Source organism: Heterodontus francisci, chromosome 1 (assembly GCF_036365525.1).
Source record: "Heterodontus francisci isolate sHetFra1 chromosome 1, sHetFra1.hap1, whole genome shotgun sequence".
NCBI lineage: Eukaryota > Metazoa > Chordata > Chondrichthyes > Heterodontiformes > Heterodontidae > Heterodontus > Heterodontus francisci.
The window spans coordinates 171,242,148-171,249,210 of NC_090371.1; positions in this window are offsets into that span (position 1 = coordinate 171,242,148).

The following is a 7,063-nucleotide window of genomic DNA, read 5'->3' on the forward strand; positions in this document are numbered from 1 at the left end:
AATGGACTTTTGATTACCAGACGTTGAAGGTGGAGAAGCTAGCATTCCAGGTTAAGATGGCCTACTACACAAACAGACGGGTTAGACCAGTTTGGTTACATGAATGGCTGACTGTTGGAGTTTTTTTGAATTTGAGCTTCCAACAGGGATTTTGAACTCAGAAGGCTGTTTTCTCCTGGACTGAGAACACCTCTCCTCTGTCTGCTCTCATCTAACTCTCACCAGCTTCGGAAACCATTGAAGACACATGAACCCCAAGAGAGAAAAGTCTCCTACAGTAGACAAGGTTTAAGAAGAATACTGGGCCCCAATGAAAAACAAGACTACGTACAAAAGGACTACAATGAGCTTTTTTTATTTTTTTTTATTTTAGAGATACAGCACTGAAACAGGCCCTTCGGCCCACCAAGTCTGTGCCGACCATCAACCACCCATTTATACTAATCCTACACTAATCCCATATTCCTACCACATCCCCACCTGTCCCTATATTTCCCTACCACCTACCTATACTAGGGGCAATTTATAATGGCCAATTTACCTATCAACCTGCAAGTCTTTGGCATGTGGGAGGAAACCTGAGCACCCGGAGGAAACCCACGCAGACACAGGGAGAACTTGCAAACTCCACACAGGTAGTACCCAGAATTGAACCCGGGTCGCTGGAGCTGTGAGGCTGCGGTGCTAACCACTGCGCCACTGTGCCGCCCTTGAAGCACAATTGCCTCAAACCTCTCCATTTTATTTTTCATCTGCTCTTTTCTATCCCTATTTGCACGTGTGTATCATGTGTGCATGCTAGCGTGGGCGCATTGTATATCCGTAGGCGTTAACCATATTAGAGTTTAAGTTTAAGGTTTAATAAATTTCACTTTTCCTCTTTAAACCTCAGAAAGCTGTTTATGCTCATTTCTTTGCCTTATAATTAGAAAGTGGTGAACAAGGATTCACCAAAGGGGGAGCTCGAAACACACTGTGTTTGAAATTAAACCCTGTTACAATAAGACCAGGTGAAGACAGTATGTGCTTGAGAGTAGATGCAGGGTCACAAGCTGGTGAGAGCACCACACAGGTGCACAAGCAGCTGATGGAGGCTGTGCCCTGCGAGGCCACTGACAGTCGGAGGTCAGATTGTGGGTGGCCAGGTCCATGGCGAGCCCCAGGCCGATGACAAGCCTCTGGTGGTGACAGCACAGGACAAGCTGGAGTTGCAGCGAGAAGTAAGGGAACATCTGGTGGAGATGTCAGAGGTTATGCATGGCCATGAGCAGACGATGGAGGAGTCCATCCATGCCAGGAGTGCTGCCATGTCTCCGGTGTGTAAGCACATGGCTTCCTCCATCGAGAGGTTGGCCTCACTCATGGACAGTCATATCCCACAGATGCGCACAGACCTGCACATCATTGCCTTGGCCATGAGCTCAATGCAGCAATGGCAAGGTGAGAGAAGGACGAGGTGCCTGGAGTCTTCTCCAGATCCTAGTCCTTCTCTGGTCAGCAGGGAGGTTCAAGTGAGCCTTGAAAGGGAAGAGGAAAGGTTGACCTCCACAGCTGGGGGCATCCCTTAGGGCGCTCCGGTGTGGACAGCGGCTTCTCAGCCCCTCCGCCAGTGAGCCTACCTCCAGTAGCTGCGACGCCTGAAGAAGCTTCTGCACCAGTGCAGGACTCCCTCAGCCAGCCGAGGCCTTCCAGGCCTCAGGCAGCCAGAGGACACCCGCCAAAGTCAACCCAGGCCACGTTTGGTCAGTATCTCAGCTGTGTGAGTCTGTGTGGTGAACCTGGGTGCCAGCACTGGAGTGCAATAGAAAGGAGGTGACAGGCGGACTACACTGAGGTGAGACTTATTGCATCAACTTTGAGAGAGCATCATGGCGGCAGGAACCACGTATGTATGAGATTGTCCCAAGCCTCCCTTGCACATCCGTCAATGGCCCTCACTTCTGGTGCAAGGGGTTCATCATCCCACATTACCTGCTCGGCAGCCTCCTCCACATTCTCCTCATCGGATGAGGACTGGCGGTCAATCATATCCTCTTCATGCAAGGCTTACCTGCCTCTGCAGTGCTAGATTGTGCAGAGCACAGCAGACCCTGACTGGGACACACTGCAGGGTTCCACCGGATCGCTCCAGGAACCGAAATCTCAGCTTCAGCAGCCCAATGGCTGCTTGATAGTCGCTCGGGTGGACCTGTGGCAGGTGCTGTACCTCTCCTCTGCAGCAGTGTGAGGGTTCTTCACAGGCATCAGTAGCCATGACTTCAATGGGTAGCTCTTGTCCCCGAGAAACCATCCCTGAAGGCATGTAGGGGCTGGAAAAGCTGACGCACCAGGGACTACTCAAGTATGTAGGCACCTTGGCTGCTTCCAGGGAAGCAGGCACACACCTGAAGGATGCGCTTCCGGTGGTTGCAGACGAGTTGAGCTTTCATGGAAAGGAAGCCATACCTGCTGATAGAGGCAGCTGGCTGATCCATGGGAACCTTGATGGTGTCATGCAGGTCCCCCACCTGCTAAGAATGAGGCACATTAATTTTGCCACATGGACATTAAATTTCAAATTGTTGCCGGGATGAAGAGAAGGCCTGTGATAAGGGGTTGTCAGGCCCCTGGCTGGAAAGACATTTTTGCTTATGAACAGACAGTGCTTGGAACAAAGGAGCTATCCCCTGCTCCAATACAATCCACAAACAGACATTGTCAAACCAGTTAGTCACATGACTAACCTGCTTGGCAATCTGGGGGTTTTTCTGAATTGGACAGCTGTGAACTGAGAGTCTACAGAAAGCAGAATGCTCCTGGATTGAAGAAGAACTCCTGTCTCTCTGCCTGCTCCCATCTCTTTCTCACAAGCATCTGAATCTACTGAAGACACATGAACCCCAAGAGAGAAAAGTCTCTTACAGTGAACAAGGTTTAAGAAGAATACTGGGCCCCAACAAAAAGCAAGATCTACCTACAATCAAGGACTCCACAGCATGCTCAAAACTCAGCAACAAAAAACCCTCTTCAGATATTGCCTCAAACTGACCACTCTATTTTTCTTCTGCTCTTTTCTGTCTCTATTTGCATGTGTGTATCGCGTATGCATGCTAGCATGGGGCGTGTCGTGTATCCGTAAGCGTTAACCGAATTAGAGTTTAAGTTCAATAAATGTCAACTTTTCTTCTTTAAACCTAAGAAAGCCTGTTTGTGCTGGTTTCTTTTCCTTGTAATTGGAAAGCGGTGAACAAGGATTCACCAAGGAGGAGCTAAAAACATGGCATGTTTAAAATTACACCCTTTTACAGTAAGACCAGGTGAAGGCTGAAAGGGAACCCTGGACCTCTTTCTCACCTGGTTATAACAATGGTCACCTGCGTGCAGCCGATGACACTTTGCACCTGGGGAAATTCAGCAATGGCCCCGAAATCAATGGCCCTCCCTACCTGACGGTCAGGGTCGGTCAGGTAGCGCGCATAGTTGCTGGCCCTCTTGAACAAGGCATTGGTCACATCATTGATGCAGCAATGCACTGCTGCCTGTCAGACCCCACACCTGTCCCCAGAGGATCCCTGGAAAGACCCAGACACTTGAAAGTTGAGTGCCACGGTGATCTTCGGGGCCACGGGCATTGGGTGTCCACCAAAGCCCATTGGTCACCGCTCAAGCTGCACATGGCGCTTCAGTTTGGTCACAGCCTCCCTGGAGAGCCACAGTCTTTGCTGACACTGGCACTCAGACATTTTCAGGTAGTTGAGGGAGTCCGGTATACTCCCTGCCCTCCTTGGTGTGGCTGGCTCCTGTCCATCCCCTATTTGAGCTTCACCGGCATGCCCAGTTGGGTTCCAGCCCTCCATCCCTCTGAGCTGCTGCTGTGCAGCATGGGGATCTACAAACACTACGTGTATGAAAATCATGCCAGTTGGTCTCTCCCCCTCCTTGGAGAGATGGTCTCGCCTTGGGATCTTCCTCTTGCTATTCCCCTCTGAATACGAGACAATGTTCTTCAGTGCCCACCCTTGCAGAGACCCCACCACTGCAGGCCAACAATGGCCACTGTTCTCCCTCTTCCCTGATCCAACATTCCAAATGGCTGCTTTCCTATGGTGGCACTGAGGCCTTGCCTCCCTCTCCTATCCAAGATCATTGAACATGGATCTGAGACAATAGTTCACAAGCACACAGGGGGAAAAGATGCCCTCTTAGTTCTTTCCAAATGAGAAAGAACTGTTTATAATGTCAGCTGACATGGGGGCCAAGAAGCCTGGGTTGAGTAGATAGAGGTTTAGTGGGAATGGTGCAAGTGGTAAGTCTTACACACAAATTGGCCCCAGAGCAGGCATGGAGGAGATGGTGGAGAAATTAAAGGGAGACGGGGATCAGGACTGGAGTAGGAGGAAGAATGAGCAGTGTGCATTTTCGGTAGCAGCGAGCCCAGCAATGCTGGATGTGGCCAAGCCCTAACTGGTAGTGAAAGGTTAAGCCAGTTGAACGCAAAGTTCATTAAAGTTGGCACTCCTGTATTTGAGGGAACAATGAAGAGGGTTGCACCAGTGGGAACAGGAGGGATGGGAAATGATGAAGGTTTGTAGGGAACAAGAGAGCTGATAGAAGCTGAGACACGGTAAACTAACATTATCTTGAGGAGATTTTAACTCCTAACCCTCATCGGCAAAGATTCATCAGTTTTCAGTCCAAACTTGACTGGAAGCGATAGCTGGCCGTGGGAGGGAGCGCCATCTTGGGTGGCAGGAAACTATTGGTTGGGAGCTGAAGGAATAGTCCCCGGCACTCAGGTAAGTGGTTGGGAGAGGGTTCGGGGTGGTCTGGGACCTTGAGATCAGGGTAGGGGAAGGTCTGAGGCGAGGAGGTTTAAACTTTCCTTGTGGGGCCCAGAACAGCTCTTCAGCACTGTCTGGTCCATGAGGAAAGTTACAAATATAAAATCCGCTTACCTTTTTAGGCCTCTTCTGGCCCCAGCTCTGCTTCCTGTTAGGTTGGCTTGGTCAGGAAACCACAATGGATTCCCTGGGCAGTCCTCCAGTTAAAATTGCAATTGGGCCCCCATAGCGTCACTGGAGCATGCTTTACATATTTAAAGAATAATATAGAGGAGGATACATAGCTTCCAAAAAAAAAACAAATGCATCCTTTACAGACTGACTAAGTGCACACTGTAGAGCCTGTGAGCAAAGTGTTGACTGGTTAGCTGCCTTGTGCTTGTGGAGGTCCTTGTCTCCGACACATAATGATTAAGAACAATCAGCATTTTAAAATTAGCTTTATACATTCCATTATACCAAAGCTGGAATAATAAATGCAGTGTAAATTCTACAATTTATATGTAACGCCAGCATGGAAATAAGTATTCTTTTTAGTGTGGGAGGTGAAGGGGAGGGAAATAAACAAGCTATTGTCAGTGGTCGGACATGAGTTGTTGGTACTGGCATTGGAGCACCTTTTCTGTGATATCAAAGAGCCAACTTTAGTAATCTACCAATCCGCCACAGAAATAAACTCCATTGTGTAAGCCTTATTAACCTCAATCACTGCTCAGTTAATTCACAACTGCTCCAGGCCAGAGAGGAAATGGCACTGATAGGAATAGTAAACATAACTTCCTTACCTGGTAACTGTTTGCTGTATCTGTCCCAGTAGTGACCCTAGTAAGCTTTGAGATTCTCCACGAATCCTCTGTGAGCTGGCTCATTCACAGTACCGTGTCTTATTTAACAATGACCAGCATTTGAAACTGTTTTTTGGAGGCTCTCTCCAACGTGAAATAAATCTGTTAAGCTTGTGGAACAACTCCTCGTATTGGATGCTAGGTGAAGTAAATTCTGTTTCATATTATTGTAATATCACAGTAAAGACGAGCTCAGACTCCAAGGCCAGATTTATTTAACGGTTATGCTAGTGTTCCCTTGCCAGAATCATGTTTTCTCCTGGTAATAGGCTGAGTAACACTCAGTAGTATGGCACTTTATTTTAAGCTGTTATAAGTGGCTTCATGTCCCCATGTGACTAGTTTAATTGAGCCAACATACTCAAGTGCATTGGGATTATAGAGGGATTTTTTTTTAGTTTAAACCTCCTGTTTATTTCCTCCTGCCAATGACACTAGCTCATATACAGGCCTGAGCTCATGAAACTTGATGTAACCTGTGCCAATACCTTGTGAATAAATGTAATCAAAATCCCTCCCAAACTGTCACTGAGGTTGTGATTTATTTTTTATTTCCTGTACCTTTGACAGATGAGAGCTATGATGTATGTTTAGCTGTGCTCAGCTAAGGAGATCACATCATTTCAAAACTGCTTACTATTGCTGATAATGTGAAAAGCATACACAAGTCCATTGACTAAGGGACTAAAGTTCAGAGGGAGCACTGAAAGCTGTGATGGCGTCAATGGCATGTTAAAATGCTTTTCATTTTGCTCTATTTCAAAAATCTTACACTTCAACATTACTTACAGAAAGCCTTGCCATTTCTAAATAGCATGTAATAATGGTAAATATCATTGGATAGACTAAACTCTATTGACTTACATTACTTAAAGATATCCAAGAAGAATAGCATTTATCAAATTGCTTAAATAGAAAGAAATATCACATCCATATTCTATTCTACTTTGCTGTCTGGCACTCTTTCTGCACAACCTTCATTTCAAGCTGACAATTCCATAGCAACTGCATAACTTAGGAGCATTCCTATTGTTTTGTAGGTTGTGGCCTGGATTCTCCTCTGTGATTCCACCTGAGTTAACAGAGAGGTATCACACTGAAGAATGATGGAAAATCCAGTTGGTAAGGCCGACCATCACATCAGTACGCTGACCAGGATTTACCTTCCCCTGGCAACTCACCACCGCACCCCACCCCCCCACCCCCCCCCACCACCACCCATGAAAATAGCAGCAGAGGAGGTACAGGGGCATAGCTCCCAAAGAATTTCCATCCTGTCTGCCCTACTTACTGATGCTTTCTCGGGTTGCTATATAATGGTAATGGTCGGCAACATGAAGCAGCGGTAATCGTCCTGGGTACCCTTAATGGAGTGAAAGAAGGCCATGAGGTAGACTT